Raw genomic sequence first — 15,756 nt, forward strand, 5'->3', positions numbered from 1 at the left:
CTGAGCCGGGCTGCCAAAGCTCCCCAGCGTGGCATGACAAGGGGACGGTGGGTTACTCGGGGAAGGCCTGGCCTGAGCCCGCGGGCTTCTGGGAGCCGGAGGGCTGTGGAGTCCTGCCTACCGGTCGCCTTTTCCTGCCCAGTGTCTCTAGAGACCCCAACGGGGGCCCCTTCTCCGTGAGCCTGGCTAGCTCAGTCGGTAGAGCATCAGACTTTTAATCTGAGGGCCCAGGGTTCAAGTCCCTGGTCAGGCGAGAAAGGGCCCTACGCCCCTCCCCGGGGCTCTTCTGCGGGGCTCTCCCGTGTCTCTCTTCCTCCAGGGAGTCTTCCTTTTCCCTCTTCACTACCTGGCCTTTCCTCCCCCGGGGCCGTTTCCTGCCTGCCGCTCCACAGGCAACTTCCCCGCTGGCCTCCCCTTCTGCAGGAAAAAAAGGCCTCCGGGCCTCCACCAGGGCCCCGTCGCGCGGCTCCGTCTATCGAGCCGACGCCGGGGTGCAGACAAAGCAGAGGGAGGCCAAAAGGGCACCTCTGGCTCCGAGCCCTCGGGACCAACGGGCGGCCGCCCCGCCCCCTTGGCTTCCTCTCGTGGGAGCCAGAAGGGCGCTCCCTCCGTCCTACGGATCTCGCCTGCTTTGGCTCCGTCGAGGACACGCGTCCGCTGCCACAGCTTTGTTCCCCAGGTGCCGCTTGGGACCTGACCCACGTGAAGCGTCCCTGCGCTCCCACGGCCGCTTTAGGCCCCTCGGCCTCGACTTGGACTTAGCGCTGTGTCCTGGTGGCTTCCTTTTCCGTTTTCAACGTACGCGGGTCAAGGGAATAGGGGGGCATTTCCCTCCAGAAGCGACACGGGCCGGAAGCGCAGAAAGCGTGCCGTCCAAATCGCCCCTTTGGCCCTCTCTCCCGGGGGAGCAGCCAAAGGGAGCGCCCGCCCCAGCTCGGCTCCGAGCGCCAGCGCAGGAGCCGGGAGCGTGGCACGGGCAAAGGAGCTCCCCCGGCCTCGCTTCTGGGAAGCGGGGACGACGGCCATGGGCTGGAGGAGGCGGGGAGCGTCTGCGAGAAGCGCGGCAGCCGGGGGTGGCTCGCTCTGCGGTCTCTGTCAGGGCTAGGCCCGCGGGTGCCTCAGAGGCAGGCGGTAACAGGGAGGCAAGGCCGAGAAGGCGCGGCAGCCTCTCGGTCTTCCGGCGCCCTTCCGCCGGGACAGCTGAGCCGGGCTGCCAAAGCTCCCCAGCGTGGCATGACAAGGGGACGGTGGGTTACTCGGGGAAGGCCTGGCCTGAGCCCGCGGGCTTCTGGGAGCCGGAGGGCTGTGGAGTCCTGCCTACCGGTCGCCTTTTCCTGCCCAGTGTCTCTAGAGACCCCAACGGGGGCCCCTTCTCCGTGAGCCTGGCTAGCTCAGTCGGTAGAGCATCAGACTTTTAATCTGAGGGCCCAGGGTTCAAGTCCCTGGTCAGGCGAGAAAGGGCCCTACGCCCCTCCCCGGGGCTCTTCTGCGGGGCTCTCCCGTGTCTCTCTTCCTCCAGGGAGTCTTCCTTTTCCCTCTTCACTACCTGGCCTTTCCTCCCCCGGGGCCGTTTCCTGCCTGCCGCTCCACAGGCAACTTCCCCGCTGGCCTCCCCTTCTGCAGGAAAAAAAGGCCTCCGGGCCTCCACCAGGGCCCCGTCGCGCGGCTCCGTCTATCGAGCCGACGCCGGGGTGCAGACAAAGCAGAGGGAGGCCAAAAGGGCACCTCTGGCTCCGAGCCCTCGGGACCAACGGGCGGCCGCCCCGCCCCCTTGGCTTCCTCTCGTGGGAGCCAGAAGGGCGCTCCCTCCGTCCTACGGATCTCGCCTGCTTTGGCTCCGTCGAGGACACGCGTCCGCTGCCACAGCTTTGTTCCCCAGGTGCCGCTTGGGACCTGACCCACGTGAAGCGTCCCTGCGCTCCCACGGCCGCTTTAGGCCCCTCGGCCTCGACTTGGACTTAGCGCTGTGTCCTGGTGGCTTCCTTTTCCGTTTTCAACGTACGCGGGTCAAGGGAATAGGGGGGCATTTCCCTCCAGAAGCGACACGGGCCGGAAGCGCAGAAAGCGTGCCGTCCAAATCGCCCCTTTGGCCCTCTCTCCCGGGGGAGCAGCCAAAGGGAGCGCCCGCCCCAGCTCGGCTCCGAGCGCCAGCGCAGGAGCCGGGAGCGTGGCACGGGCAAAGGAGCTCCCCCGGCCTCGCTTCTGGGAAGCGGGGACGACGGCCATGGGCTGGAGGAGGCGGGGAGCGTCTGCGAGAAGCGCGGCAGCCGGGGGTGGCTCGCTCTGCGGTCTCTGTCAGGGCTAGGCCCGCGGGTGCCTCAGAGGCAGGCGGTAACAGGGAGGCAAGGCCGAGAAGGCGCGGCAGCCTCTCGGTCTTCCGGCGCCCTTCCGCCGGGACAGCTGAGCCGGGCTGCCAAAGCTCCCCAGCGTGGCATGACAAGGGGACGGTGGGTTACTCGGGGAAGGCCTGGCCTGAGCCCGCGGGCTTCTGGGAGCCGGAGGGCTGTGGAGTCCTGCCTACCGGTCGCCTTTTCCTGCCCAGTGTCTCTAGAGACCCCAACGGGGGCCCCTTCTCCGTGAGCCTGGCTAGCTCAGTCGGTAGAGCATCAGACTTTTAATCTGAGGGCCCAGGGTTCAAGTCCCTGGTCAGGCGAGAAAGGGCCCTACGCCCCTCCCCGGGGCTCTTCTGCGGGGCTCTCCCGTGTCTCTCTTCCTCCAGGGAGTCTTCCTTTTCCCTCTTCACTACCTGGCCTTTCCTCCCCCGGGGCCGTTTCCTGCCTGCCGCTCCACAGGCAACTTCCCCGCTGGCCTCCCCTTCTGCAGGAAAAAAAGGCCTCCGGGCCTCCACCAGGGCCCCGTCGCGCGGCTCCGTCTATCGAGCCGACGCCGGGGTGCAGACAAAGCAGAGGGAGGCCAAAAGGGCACCTCTGGCTCCGAGCCCTCGGGACCAACGGGCGGCCGCCCCGCCCCCTTGGCTTCCTCTCGTGGGAGCCAGAAGGGCGCTCCCTCCGTCCTACGGATCTCGCCTGCTTTGGCTCCGTCGAGGACACGCGTCCGCTGCCACAGCTTTGTTCCCCAGGTGCCGCTTGGGACCTGACCCACGTGAAGCGTCCCTGCGCTCCCACGGCCGCTTTAGGCCCCTCGGCCTCGACTTGGACTTAGCGCTGTGTCCTGGTGGCTTCCTTTTCCGTTTTCAACGTACGCGGGTCAAGGGAATAGGGGGGCATTTCCCTCCAGAAGCGACACGGGCCGGAAGCGCAGAAAGCGTGCCGTCCAAATCGCCCCTTTGGCCCTCTCTCCCGGGGGAGCAGCCAAAGGGAGCGCCCGCCCCAGCTCGGCTCCGAGCGCCAGCGCAGGAGCCGGGAGCGTGGCACGGGCAAAGGAGCTCCCCCGGCCTCGCTTCTGGGAAGCGGGGACGACGGCCATGGGCTGGAGGAGGCGGGGAGCGTCTGCGAGAAGCGCGGCAGCCGGGGGTGGCTCGCTCTGCGGTCTCTGTCAGGGCTAGGCCCGCGGGTGCCTCAGAGGCAGGCGGTAACAGGGAGGCAAGGCCGAGAAGGCGCGGCAGCCTCTCGGTCTTCCGGCGCCCTTCCGCCGGGACAGCTGAGCCGGGCTGCCAAAGCTCCCCAGCGTGGCATGACAAGGGGACGGTGGGTTACTCGGGGAAGGCCTGGCCTGAGCCCGCGGGCTTCTGGGAGCCGGAGGGCTGTGGAGTCCTGCCTACCGGTCGCCTTTTCCTGCCCAGTGTCTCTAGAGACCCCAACGGGGGCCCCTTCTCCGTGAGCCTGGCTAGCTCAGTCGGTAGAGCATCAGACTTTTAATCTGAGGGCCCAGGGTTCAAGTCCCTGGTCAGGCGAGAAAGGGCCCTACGCCCCTCCCCGGGGCTCTTCTGCAGGGCTCTCCCGTGTCTCTCTTCCTCCAGGGAGTCTTCCTTTTCCCTCTTCACTACCTGGCCTTTCCTCCCCCGGGGCCGTTTCCTGCCTGCCGCTCCACAGGCAACTTCCCCGCTGGCCTCCCCTTCTGCAGGAAAAAAAGGCCTCCGGGCCTCCACCAGGGCCCCGTCGCGCGGCTCCGTCTATCGAGCCGACGCCGGGGTGCAGACAAAGCAGAGGGAGGCCAAAAGGGCACCTCTGGCTCCGAGCCCTCGGGACCAACGGGCGGCCGCCCCGCCCCCTTGGCTTCCTCTCGTGGGAGCCAGAAGGGCGCTCCCTCCGTCCTACGGATCTCGCCTGCTTTGGCTCCGTCGAGGACACGCGTCCGCTGCCACAGCTTTGTTCCCCAGGTGCCGCTTGGGACCTGACCCACGTGAAGCGTCCCTGCGCTCCCACGGCCGCTTTAGGCCCCTCGGCCTCGACTTGGACTTAGCGCTGTGTCCTGGTGGCTTCCTTTTCCGTTTTCAACGTACGCGGGTCAAGGGAATAGGGGGGGCATTTCCCTCCAGAAGCGACACGGGCCGGAAGCGCAGAAAGCGTGCCGTCCAAATCGCCCCTTTGGCCCTCTCTCCCGGGGGAGCAGCCAAAGGGAGCGCCCGCCCCAGCTCGGCTCCGAGCGCCAGCGCAGGAGCCGGGAGCGTGGCACGGGCAAAGGAGCTCCCCCGGCCTCGCTTCTGGGAAGCGGGGACGACGGCCATGGGCTGGAGGAGGCGGGGAGCGTCTGCGAGAAGCGCGGCAGCCGGGGGTGGCTCGCTCTGCGGTCTCTGTCAGGGCTAGGCCCGCGGGTGCCTCAGAGGCAGGCGGTAACAGGGAGGCAAGGCCGAGAAGGCGCGGCAGCCTCTCGGTCTTCCGGCGCCCTTCCGCCGGGACAGCTGAGCCGGGCTGCCAAAGCTCCCCAGCGTGGCATGACAAGGGGACGGTGGGTTACTCGGGGAAGGCCTGGCCTGAGCCCGCGGGCTTCTGGGAGCCGGAGGGCTGTGGAGTCCTGCCTACCGGTCGCCTTTTCCTGCCCAGTGTCTCTAGAGACCCCAACGGGGGCCCCTTCTCCGTGAGCCTGGCTAGCTCAGTCGGTAGAGCATCAGACTTTTAATCTGAGGGCCCAGGGTTCAAGTCCCTGGTCAGGCGAGAAAGGGCCCTACGCCCCTCCCCGGGGCTCTTCTGCGGGGCTCTCCCGTGTCTCTCTTCCTCCAGGGAGTCTTCCTTTTCCCTCTTCACTACCTGGCCTTTCCTCCCCCGGGGCCGTTTCCTGCCTGCCGCTCCACAGGCAACTTCCCCGCTGGCCTCCCCTTCTGCAGGAAAAAAAGGCCTCCGGGCCTCCACCAGGGCCCCGTCGCGCGGCTCCGTCTATCGAGCCGACGCCGGGGTGCAGACAAAGCAGAGGGAGGCCAAAAGGGCACCTCTGGCTCCGAGCCCTCGGGACCAACGGGCGGCCGCCCCGCCCCCTTGGCTTCCTCTCGTGGGAGCCAGAAGGGCGCTCCCTCCGTCCTACGGATCTCGCCTGCTTTGGCTCCGTCGAGGACACGCGTCCGCTGCCACAGCTTTGTTCCCCAGGTGCCGCTTGGGACCTGACCCACGTGAAGCGTCCCTGCGCTCCCACGGCCGCTTTAGGCCCCTCGGCCTCGACTTGGACTTAGCGCTGTGTCCTGGTGGCTTCCTTTTCCGTTTTCAACGTACGCGGGTCAAGGGAATAGGGGGGCATTTCCCTCCAGAAGCGACACGGGCCGGAAGCGCAGAAAGCGTGCCGTCCAAATCGCCCCTTTGGCCCTCTCTCCCGGGGGAGCAGCCAAAGGGAGCGCCCGCCCCAGCTCGGCTCCGAGCGCCAGCGCAGGAGCCGGGAGCGTGGCACGGGCAAAGGAGCTCCCCCGGCCTCGCTTCTGGGAAGCGGGGACGACGGCCATGGGCTGGAGGAGGCGGGGAGCGTCTGCGAGAAGCGCGGCAGCCGGGGGTGGCTCGCTCTGCGGTCTCTGTCAGGGCTAGGCCCGCGGGTGCCTCAGAGGCAGGCGGTAACAGGGAGGCAAGGCCGAGAAGGCGCGGCAGCCTCTCGGTCTTCCGGCGCCCTTCCGCCGGGACAGCTGAGCCGGGCTGCCAAAGCTCCCCAGCGTGGCATGACAAGGGGACGGTGGGTTACTCGGGGAAGGCCTGGCCTGAGCCCGCGGGCTTCTGGGAGCCGGAGGGCTGTGGAGTCCTGCCTACCGGTCGCCTTTTCCTGCCCAGTGTCTCTAGAGACCCCAACGGGGGCCCCTTCTCCGTGAGCCTGGCTAGCTCAGTCGGTAGAGCATCAGACTTTTAATCTGAGGGCCCAGGGTTCAAGTCCCTGGTCAGGCGAGAAAGGGCCCTACGCCCCTCCCCGGGGCTCTTCTGCGGGGCTCTCCCGTGTCTCTCTTCCTCCAGGGAGTCTTCCTTTTCCCTCTTCACTACCTGGCCTTTCCTCCCCCGGGGCCGTTTCCTGCCTGCCGCTCCACAGGCAACTTCCCCGCTGGCCTCCCCTTCTGCAGGAAAAAAAGGCCTCCGGGCCTCCACCAGGGCCCCGTCGCGCGGCTCCGTCTATCGAGCCGACGCCGGGGTGCAGACAAAGCAGAGGGAGGCCAAAAGGGCACCTCTGGCTCCGAGCCCTCGGGACCAACGGGCGGCCGCCCCGCCCCCTTGGCTTCCTCTCGTGGGAGCCAGAAGGGCGCTCCCTCCGTCCTACGGATCTCGCCTGCTTTGGCTCCGTCGAGGACACGCGTCCGCTGCCACAGCTTTGTTCCCCAGGTGCCGCTTGGGACCTGACCCACGTGAAGCGTCCCTGCGCTCCCACGGCCGCTTTAGGCCCCTCGGCCTCGACTTGGACTTAGCGCTGTGTCCTGGTGGCTTCCTTTTCCGTTTTCAACGTACGCGGGTCAAGGGAATAGGGGGGGCATTTCCCTCCAGAAGCGACACGGGCCGGAAGCGCAGAAAGCGTGCCGTCCAAATCGCCCCTTTGGCCCTCTCTCCCGGGGGAGCAGCCAAAGGGAGCGCCCGCCCCAGCTCGGCTCCGAGCGCCAGCGCAGGAGCCGGGAGCGTGGCACGGGCAAAGGAGCTCCCCCGGCCTCGCTTCTGGGAAGCGGGGACGACGGCCATGGGCTGGAGGAGGCGGGGAGCGTCTGCGAGAAGCGCGGCAGCCGGGGGTGGCTCGCTCTGCGGTCTCTGTCAGGGCTAGGCCCGCGGGTGCCTCAGAGGCAGGCGGTAACAGGGAGGCAAGGCCGAGAAGGCGCGGCAGCCTCTCGGTCTTCCGGCGCCCTTCCGCCGGGACAGCTGAGCCGGGCTGCCAAAGCTCCCCAGCGTGGCATGACAAGGGGACGGTGGGTTACTCGGGGAAGGCCTGGCCTGAGCCCGCGGGCTTCTGGGAGCCGGAGGGCTGTGGAGTCCTGCCTACCGGTCGCCTTTTCCTGCCCAGTGTCTCTAGAGACCCCAACGGGGGCCCCTTCTCCGTGAGCCTGGCTAGCTCAGTCGGTAGAGCATCAGACTTTTAATCTGAGGGCCCAGGGTTCAAGTCCCTGGTCAGGCGAGAAAGGGCCCTACGCCCCTCCCCGGGGCTCTTCTGCGGGGCTCTCCCGTGTCTCTCTTCCTCCAGGGAGTCTTCCTTTTCCCTCTTCACTACCTGGCCTTTCCTCCCCCGGGGCCGTTTCCTGCCTGCCGCTCCACAGGCAACTTCCCCGCTGGCCTCCCCTTCTGCAGGAAAAAAAGGCCTCCGGGCCTCCACCAGGGCCCCGTCGCGCGGCTCCGTCTATCGAGCCGACGCCGGGGTGCAGACAAAGCAGAGGGAGGCCAAAAGGGCACCTCTGGCTCCGAGCCCTCGGGACCAACGGGCGGCCGCCCCGCCCCCTTGGCTTCCTCTCGTGGGAGCCAGAAGGGCGCTCCCTCCGTCCTACGGATCTCGCCTGCTTTGGCTCCGTCGAGGACACGCGTCCGCTGCCACAGCTTTGTTCCCCAGGTGCCGCTTGGGACCTGACCCACGTGAAGCGTCCCTGCGCTCCCACGGCCGCTTTAGGCCCCTCGGCCTCGACTTGGACTTAGCGCTGTGTCCTGGTGGCTTCCTTTTCCGTTTTCAACGTACGCGGGTCAAGGGAATAGGGGGGGCATTTCCCTCCAGAAGCGACACGGGCCGGAAGCGCAGAAAGCGTGCCGTCCAAATCGCCCCTTTGGCCCTCTCTCCCGGGGGAGCAGCCAAAGGGAGCGCCCGCCCCAGCTCGGCTCCGAGCGCCAGCGCAGGAGCCGGGAGCGTGGCACGGGCAAAGGAGCTCCCCCGGCCTCGCTTCTGGGAAGCGGGGACGACGGCCATGGGCTGGAGGAGGCGGGGAGCGTCTGCGAGAAGCGCGGCAGCCGGGGGTGGCTCGCTCTGCGGTCTCTGTCAGGGCTAGGCCCGCGGGTGCCTCAGAGGCAGGCGGTAACAGGGAGGCAAGGCCGAGAAGGCGCGGCAGCCTCTCGGTCTTCCGGCGCCCTTCCGCCGGGACAGCTGAGCCGGGCTGCCAAAGCTCCCCAGCGTGGCATGACAAGGGGACGGTGGGTTACTCGGGGAAGGCCTGGCCTGAGCCCGCGGGCTTCTGGGAGCCGGAGGGCTGTGGAGTCCTGCCTACCGGTCGCCTTTTCCTGCCCAGTGTCTCTAGAGACCCCAACGGGGGCCCCTTCTCCGTGAGCCTGGCTAGCTCAGTCGGTAGAGCATCAGACTTTTAATCTGAGGGCCCAGGGTTCAAGTCCCTGGTCAGGCGAGAAAGGGCCCTACGCCCCTCCCCGGGGCTCTTCTGCGGGGCTCTCCCGTGTCTCTCTTCCTCCAGGGAGTCTTCCTTTTCCCTCTTCACTACCTGGCCTTTCCTCCCCCGGGGCCGTTTCCTGCCTGCCGCTCCACAGGCAACTTCCCCGCTGGCCTCCCCTTCTGCAGGAAAAAAAGGCCTCCGGGCCTCCACCAGGGCCCCGTCGCGCGGCTCCGTCTATCGAGCCGACGCCGGGGTGCAGACAAAGCAGAGGGAGGCCAAAAGGGCACCTCTGGCTCCGAGCCCTCGGGACCAACGGGCGGCCGCCCCGCCCCCTTGGCTTCCTCTCGTGGGAGCCAGAAGGGCGCTCCCTCCGTCCTACGGATCTCGCCTGCTTTGGCTCCGTCGAGGACACGCGTCCGCTGCCACAGCTTTGTTCCCCAGGTGCCGCTTGGGACCTGACCCACGTGAAGCGTCCCTGCGCTCCCACGGCCGCTTTAGGCCCCTCGGCCTCGACTTGGACTTAGCGCTGTGTCCTGGTGGCTTCCTTTTCCGTTTTCAACGTACGCGGGTCAAGGGAATAGGGGGGGCATTTCCCTCCAGAAGCGACACGGGCCGGAAGCGCAGAAAGCGTGCCGTCCAAATCGCCCCTTTGGCCCTCTCTCCCGGGGGAGCAGCCAAAGGGAGCGCCCGCCCCAGCTCGGCTCCGAGCGCCAGCGCAGGAGCCGGGAGCGTGGCACGGGCAAAGGAGCTCCCCCGGCCTCGCTTCTGGGAAGCGGGGACGACGGCCATGGGCTGGAGGAGGCGGGGAGCGTCTGCGAGAAGCGCGGCAGCCGGGGGTGGCTCGCTCTGCGGTCTCTGTCAGGGCTAGGCCCGCGGGTGCCTCAGAGGCAGGCGGTAACAGGGAGGCAAGGCCGAGAAGGCGCGGCAGCCTCTCGGTCTTCCGGCGCCCTTCCGCCGGGACAGCTGAGCCGGGCTGCCAAAGCTCCCCAGCGTGGCATGACAAGGGGACGGTGGGTTACTCGGGGAAGGCCTGGCCTGAGCCCGCGGGCTTCTGGGAGCCGGAGGGCTGTGGAGTCCTGCCTACCGGTCGCCTTTTCCTGCCCAGTGTCTCTAGAGACCCCAACGGGGGCCCCTTCTCCGTGAGCCTGGCTAGCTCAGTCGGTAGAGCATCAGACTTTTAATCTGAGGGCCCAGGGTTCAAGTCCCTGGTCAGGCGAGAAAGGGCCCTACGCCCCTCCCCGGGGCTCTTCTGCGGGGCTCTCCCGTGTCTCTCTTCCTCCAGGGAGTCTTCCTTTTCCCTCTTCACTACCTGGCCTTTCCTCCCCCGGGGCCGTTTCCTGCCTGCCGCTCCACAGGCAACTTCCCCGCTGGCCTCCCCTTCTGCAGGAAAAAAAGGCCTCCGGGCCTCCACCAGGGCCCCGTCGCGCGGCTCCGTCTATCGAGCCGACGCCGGGGTGCAGACAAAGCAGAGGGAGGCCAAAAGGGCACCTCTGGCTCCGAGCCCTCGGGACCAACGGGCGGCCGCCCCGCCCCCTTGGCTTCCTCTCGTGGGAGCCAGAAGGGCGCTCCCTCCGTCCTACGGATCTCGCCTGCTTTGGCTCCGTCGAGGACACGCGTCCGCTGCCACAGCTTTGTTCCCCAGGTGCCGCTTGGGACCTGACCCACGTGAAGCGTCCCTGCGCTCCCACGGCCGCTTTAGGCCCCTCGGCCTCGACTTGGACTTAGCGCTGTGTCCTGGTGGCTTCCTTTTCCGTTTTCAACGTACGCGGGTCAAGGGAATAGGGGGGGCATTTCCCTCCAGAAGCGACACGGGCCGGAAGCGCAGAAAGCGTGCCGTCCAAATCGCCCCTTTGGCCCTCTCTCCCGGGGGAGCAGCCAAAGGGAGCGCCCGCCCCAGCTCGGCTCCGAGCGCCAGCGCAGGAGCCGGGAGCGTGGCACGGGCAAAGGAGCTCCCCCGGCCTCGCTTCTGGGAAGCGGGGACGACGGCCATGGGCTGGAGGAGGCGGGGAGCGTCTGCGAGAAGCGCGGCAGCCGGGGGTGGCTCGCTCTGCGGTCTCTGTCAGGGCTAGGCCCGCGGGTGCCTCAGAGGCAGGCGGTAACAGGGAGGCAAGGCCGAGAAGGCGCGGCAGCCTCTCGGTCTTCCGGCGCCCTTCCGCCGGGACAGCTGAGCCGGGCTGCCAAAGCTCCCCAGCGTGGCATGACAAGGGGACGGTGGGTTACTCGGGGAAGGCCTGGCCTGAGCCCGCGGGCTTCTGGGAGCCGGAGGGCTGTGGAGTCCTGCCTACCGGTCGCCTTTTCCTGCCCAGTGTCTCTAGAGACCCCAACGGGGGCCCCTTCTCCGTGAGCCTGGCTAGCTCAGTCGGTAGAGCATCAGACTTTTAATCTGAGGGCCCAGGGTTCAAGTCCCTGGTCAGGCGAGAAAGGGCCCTACGCCCCTCCCCGGGGCTCTTCTGCGGGGCTCTCCCGTGTCTCTCTTCCTCCAGGGAGTCTTCCTTTTCCCTCTTCACTACCTGGCCTTTCCTCCCCCGGGGCCGTTTCCTGCCTGCCGCTCCACAGGCAACTTCCCCGCTGGCCTCCCCTTCTGCAGGAAAAAAAGGCCTCCGGGCCTCCACCAGGGCCCCGTCGCGCGGCTCCGTCTATCGAGCCGACGCCGGGGTGCAGACAAAGCAGAGGGAGGCCAAAAGGGCACCTCTGGCTCCGAGCCCTCGGGACCAACGGGCGGCCGCCCCGCCCCCTTGGCTTCCTCTCGTGGGAGCCAGAAGGGCGCTCCCTCCGTCCTACGGATCTCGCCTGCTTTGGCTCCGTCGAGGACACGCGTCCGCTGCCACAGCTTTGTTCCCCAGGTGCCGCTTGGGACCTGACCCACGTGAAGCGTCCCTGCGCTCCCACGGCCGCTTTAGGCCCCTCGGCCTCGACTTGGACTTAGCGCTGTGTCCTGGTGGCTTCCTTTTCCGTTTTCAACGTACGCGGGTCAAGGGAATAGGGGGGGCATTTCCCTCCAGAAGCGACACGGGCCGGAAGCGCAGAAAGCGTGCCGTCCAAATCGCCCCTTTGGCCCTCTCTCCCGGGGGAGCAGCCAAAGGGAGCGCCCGCCCCAGCTCGGCTCCGAGCGCCAGCGCAGGAGCCGGGAGCGTGGCACGGGCAAAGGAGCTCCCCCGGCCTCGCTTCTGGGAAGCGGGGACGACGGCCATGGGCTGGAGGAGGCGGGGAGCGTCTGCGAGAAGCGCGGCAGCCGGGGGTGGCTCGCTCTGCGGTCTCTGTCAGGGCTAGGCCCGCGGGTGCCTCAGAGGCAGGCGGTAACAGGGAGGCAAGGCCGAGAAGGCGCGGCAGCCTCTCGGTCTTCCGGCGCCCTTCCGCCGGGACAGCTGAGCCGGGCTGCCAAAGCTCCCCAGCGTGGCATGACAAGGGGACGGTGGGTTACTCGGGGAAGGCCTGGCCTGAGCCCGCGGGCTTCTGGGAGCCGGAGGGCTGTGGAGTCCTGCCTACCGGTCGCCTTTTCCTGCCCAGTGTCTCTAGAGACCCCAACGGGGGCCCCTTCTCCGTGAGCCTGGCTAGCTCAGTCGGTAGAGCATCAGACTTTTAATCTGAGGGCCCAGGGTTCAAGTCCCTGGTCAGGCGAGAAAGGGCCCTACGCCCCTCCCCGGGGCTCTTCTGCGGGGCTCTCCCGTGTCTCTCTTCCTCCAGGGAGTCTTCCTTTTCCCTCTTCACTACCTGGCCTTTCCTCCCCCGGGGCCGTTTCCTGCCTGCCGCTCCACAGGCAACTTCCCCGCTGGCCTCCCCTTCTGCAGGAAAAAAAGGCCTCCGGGCCTCCACCAGGGCCCCGTCGCGCGGCTCCGTCTATCGAGCCGACGCCGGGGTGCAGACAAAGCAGAGGGAGGCCAAAAGGGCACCTCTGGCTCCGAGCCCTCGGGACCAACGGGCGGCCGCCCCGCCCCCTTGGCTTCCTCTCGTGGGAGCCAGAAGGGCGCTCCCTCCGTCCTACGGATCTCGCCTGCTTTGGCTCCGTCGAGGACACGCGTCCGCTGCCACAGCTTTGTTCCCCAGGTGCCGCTTGGGACCTGACCCACGTGAAGCGTCCCTGCGCTCCCACGGCCGCTTTAGGCCCCTCGGCCTCGACTTGGACTTAGCGCTGTGTCCTGGTGGCTTCCTTTTCCGTTTTCAACGTACGCGGGTCAAGGGAATAGGGGGGGCATTTCCCTCCAGAAGCGACACGGGCCGGAAGCGCAGAAAGCGTGCCGTCCAAATCGCCCCTTTGGCCCTCTCTCCCGGGGGAGCAGCCAAAGGGAGCGCCCGCCCCAGCTCGGCTCCGAGCGCCAGCGCAGGAGCCGGGAGCGTGGCACGGGCAAAGGAGCTCCCCCGGCCTCGCTTCTGGGAAGCGGGGACGACGGCCATGGGCTGGAGGAGGCGGGGAGCGTCTGCGAGAAGCGCGGCAGCCGGGGGTGGCTCGCTCTGCGGTCTCTGTCAGGGCTAGGCCCGCGGGTGCCTCAGAGGCAGGCGGTAACAGGGAGGCAAGGCCGAGAAGGCGCGGCAGCCTCTCGGTCTTCCGGCGCCCTTCCGCCGGGACAGCTGAGCCGGGCTGCCAAAGCTCCCCAGCGTGGCATGACAAGGGGACGGTGGGTTACTCGGGGAAGGCCTGGCCTGAGCCCGCGGGCTTCTGGGAGCCGGAGGGCTGTGGAGTCCTGCCTACCGGTCGCCTTTTCCTGCCCAGTGTCTCTAGAGACCCCAACGGGGGCCCCTTCTCCGTGAGCCTGGCTAGCTCAGTCGGTAGAGCATCAGACTTTTAATCTGAGGGCCCAGGGTTCAAGTCCCTGGTCAGGCGAGAAAGGGCCCTACGCCCCTCCCCGGGGCTCTTCTGCGGGGCTCTCCCGTGTCTCTCTTCCTCCAGGGAGTCTTCCTTTTCCCTCTTCACTACCTGGCCTTTCCTCCCCCGGGGCCGTTTCCTGCCTGCCGCTCCACAGGCAACTTCCCCGCTGGCCTCCCCTTCTGCAGGAAAAAAAGGCCTCCGGGCCTCCACCAGGGCCCCGTCGCGCGGCTCCGTCTATCGAGCCGACGCCGGGGTGCAGACAAAGCAGAGGGAGGCCAAAAGGGCACCTCTGGCTCCGAGCCCTCGGGACCAACGGGCGGCCGCCCCGCCCCCTTGGCTTCCTCTCGTGGGAGCCAGAAGGGCGCTCCCTCCGTCCTACGGATCTCGCCTGCTTTGGCTCCGTCGAGGACACGCGTCCGCTGCCACAGCTTTGTTCCCCAGGTGCCGCTTGGGACCTGACCCACGTGAAGCGTCCCTGCGCTCCCACGGCCGCTTTAGGCCCCTCGGCCTCGACTTGGACTTAGCGCTGTGTCCTGGTGGCTTCCTTTTCCGTTTTCAACGTACGCGGGTCAAGGGAATAGGGGGGGCATTTCCCTCCAGAAGCGACACGGGCCGGAAGCGCAGAAAGCGTGCCGTCCAAATCGCCCCTTTGGCCCTCTCTCCCGGGGGAGCAGCCAAAGGGAGCGCCCGCCCCAGCTCGGCTCCGAGCGCCAGCGCAGGAGCCGGGAGCGTGGCACGGGCAAAGGAGCTCCCCCGGCCTCGCTTCTGGGAAGCGGGGACGACGGCCATGGGCTGGAGGAGGCGGGGAGCGTCTGCGAGAAGCGCGGCAGCCGGGGGTGGCTCGCTCTGCGGTCTCTGTCAGGGCTAGGCCCGCGGGTGCCTCAGAGGCAGGCGGTAACAGGGAGGCAAGGCCGAGAAGGCGCGGCAGCCTCTCGGTCTTCCGGCGCCCTTCCGCCGGGACAGCTGAGCCGGGCTGCCAAAGCTCCCCAGCGTGGCATGACAAGGGGACGGTGGGTTACTCGGGGAAGGCCTGGCCTGAGCCCGCGGGCTTCTGGGAGCCGGAGGGCTGTGGAGTCCTGCCTACCGGTCGCCTTTTCCTGCCCAGTGTCTCTAGAGACCCCAACGGGGGCCCCTTCTCCGTGAGCCTGGCTAGCTCAGTCGGTAGAGCATCAGACTTTTAATCTGAGGGCCCAGGGTTCAAGTCCCTGGTCAGGCGAGAAAGGGCCCTACGCCCCTCCCCGGGGCTCTTCTGCGGGGCTCTCCCGTGTCTCTCTTCCTCCAGGGAGTCTTCCTTTTCCCTCTTCACTACCTGGCCTTTCCTCCCCCGGGGCCGTTTCCTGCCTGCCGCTCCACAGGCAACTTCCCCGCTGGCCTCCCCTTCTGCAGGAAAAAAAGGCCTCCGGGCCTCCACCAGGGCCCCGTCGCGCGGCTCCGTCTATCGAGCCGACGCCGGGGTGCAGACAAAGCAGAGGGAGGCCAAAAGGGCACCTCTGGCTCCGAGCCCTCGGGACCAACGGGCGGCCGCCCCGCCCCCTTGGCTTCCTCTCGTGGGAGCCAGAAGGGCGCTCCCTCCGTCCTACGGATCTCGCCTGCTTTGGCTCCGTCGAGGACACGCGTCCGCTGCCACAGCTTTGTTCCCCAGGTGCCGCTTGGGACCTGACCCACGTGAAGCGTCCCTGCGCTCCCACGGCCGCTTTAGGCCCCTCGGCCTCGACTTGGACTTAGCGCTGTGTCCTGGTGGCTTCCTTTTCCGTTTTCAACGTACGCGGGTCAAGGGAATAGGGGGGGCATTTCCCTCCAGAAGCGACACGGGCCGGAAGCGCAGAAAGCGTGCCGTCCAAATCGCCCCTTTGGCCCTCTCTCCCGGGGGAGCAGCCAAAGGGAGCGCCCGCCCCAGCTCGGCTCCGAGCGCCAGCGCAGGAGCCGGGAGCGTGGCACGGGCAAAGGAGCTCCCCCGGCCTCGCTTCTGGGAAGCGGGGACGACGGCCATGGGCTGGAGGAGGCGGGGAGCGTCTGCGAGAAGCGCGGCAGCCGGGGGTGGCTCGCTCTGCGGTCTCTGTCAGGGCTAGGCCCGCGGGTGCCTCAGAGGCAGGCGGTAACAGGGAGGCAAGGCCGAGAAGGCGCGGCAGCCTCTCGGTCTTCCGGCGCCCTTCCGCCGGGACAGCTGAGCCGGGCTGCCAAAGCTCCCCAGCGTGGCATGACAAGGGGACGGTGGGTTACTCGGGGAAGGCCTGGCCTGAGCCCGCGGGCTTCTGGGAGCCGGAGGGCTGTGGAGTCCTGCCTACCGGTCGCCTTTTCCTGCCCAGTGTCT

The 15,756-nt window shown here is 68.0% G+C and overlaps 13 non-coding genes across 13 annotated transcripts; all 13 read left to right on the plus strand.

Moving 5' to 3' along the window:
• Window positions 1-180: 180 nt before the first annotated feature.
• TRNAK-UUU (transfer RNA lysine (anticodon UUU)) lies at window positions 181-253 on the plus strand. Its single transcript has one exon. It is a non-coding gene; the product is annotated as a tRNA-Lys (tRNA).
• A 1,127-nt stretch (window positions 254-1,380) lies between these two features.
• On the plus strand, window positions 1,381-1,453 carry TRNAK-UUU (transfer RNA lysine (anticodon UUU)). The gene has a single exon. It is a non-coding gene; the product is annotated as a tRNA-Lys (tRNA).
• A 1,127-nt stretch (window positions 1,454-2,580) lies between these two features.
• On the plus strand, window positions 2,581-2,653 carry TRNAK-UUU (transfer RNA lysine (anticodon UUU)). The gene has a single exon. It is a non-coding gene; the product is annotated as a tRNA-Lys (tRNA).
• Window positions 2,654-3,780: 1,127 nt separating this feature from the next.
• On the plus strand, window positions 3,781-3,853 carry TRNAK-UUU (transfer RNA lysine (anticodon UUU)). The gene has a single exon. It is a non-coding gene; the product is annotated as a tRNA-Lys (tRNA).
• A 1,128-nt stretch (window positions 3,854-4,981) lies between these two features.
• On the plus strand, window positions 4,982-5,054 carry TRNAK-UUU (transfer RNA lysine (anticodon UUU)). The gene has a single exon. It is a non-coding gene; the product is annotated as a tRNA-Lys (tRNA).
• A 1,127-nt stretch (window positions 5,055-6,181) lies between these two features.
• On the plus strand, window positions 6,182-6,254 carry TRNAK-UUU (transfer RNA lysine (anticodon UUU)). Its single transcript has one exon. It is a non-coding gene; the product is annotated as a tRNA-Lys (tRNA).
• Window positions 6,255-7,382: 1,128 nt separating this feature from the next.
• Window positions 7,383-7,455, plus strand: TRNAK-UUU (transfer RNA lysine (anticodon UUU)). The gene has a single exon. It is a non-coding gene; the product is annotated as a tRNA-Lys (tRNA).
• Window positions 7,456-8,583: 1,128 nt separating this feature from the next.
• Window positions 8,584-8,656, plus strand: TRNAK-UUU (transfer RNA lysine (anticodon UUU)). Its single transcript has one exon. It is a non-coding gene; the product is annotated as a tRNA-Lys (tRNA).
• Window positions 8,657-9,784: 1,128 nt separating this feature from the next.
• TRNAK-UUU (transfer RNA lysine (anticodon UUU)) lies at window positions 9,785-9,857 on the plus strand. Its single transcript has one exon. It is a non-coding gene; the product is annotated as a tRNA-Lys (tRNA).
• A 1,128-nt stretch (window positions 9,858-10,985) lies between these two features.
• TRNAK-UUU (transfer RNA lysine (anticodon UUU)) lies at window positions 10,986-11,058 on the plus strand. Its single transcript has one exon. It is a non-coding gene; the product is annotated as a tRNA-Lys (tRNA).
• Window positions 11,059-12,186: 1,128 nt separating this feature from the next.
• On the plus strand, window positions 12,187-12,259 carry TRNAK-UUU (transfer RNA lysine (anticodon UUU)). The gene has a single exon. It is a non-coding gene; the product is annotated as a tRNA-Lys (tRNA).
• A 1,128-nt stretch (window positions 12,260-13,387) lies between these two features.
• TRNAK-UUU (transfer RNA lysine (anticodon UUU)) lies at window positions 13,388-13,460 on the plus strand. Its single transcript has one exon. It is a non-coding gene; the product is annotated as a tRNA-Lys (tRNA).
• Window positions 13,461-14,588: 1,128 nt separating this feature from the next.
• On the plus strand, window positions 14,589-14,661 carry TRNAK-UUU (transfer RNA lysine (anticodon UUU)). The gene has a single exon. It is a non-coding gene; the product is annotated as a tRNA-Lys (tRNA).
• Window positions 14,662-15,756: the final 1,095 nt, after the last annotated feature.

This window comes from Pelodiscus sinensis, chromosome 22, assembly GCF_052426305.1.
Source record: "Pelodiscus sinensis isolate ZL-2025 chromosome 22, ASM5242630v1, whole genome shotgun sequence".
NCBI classification, from domain to species: domain Eukaryota; kingdom Metazoa; phylum Chordata; order Testudines; family Trionychidae; genus Pelodiscus; species Pelodiscus sinensis.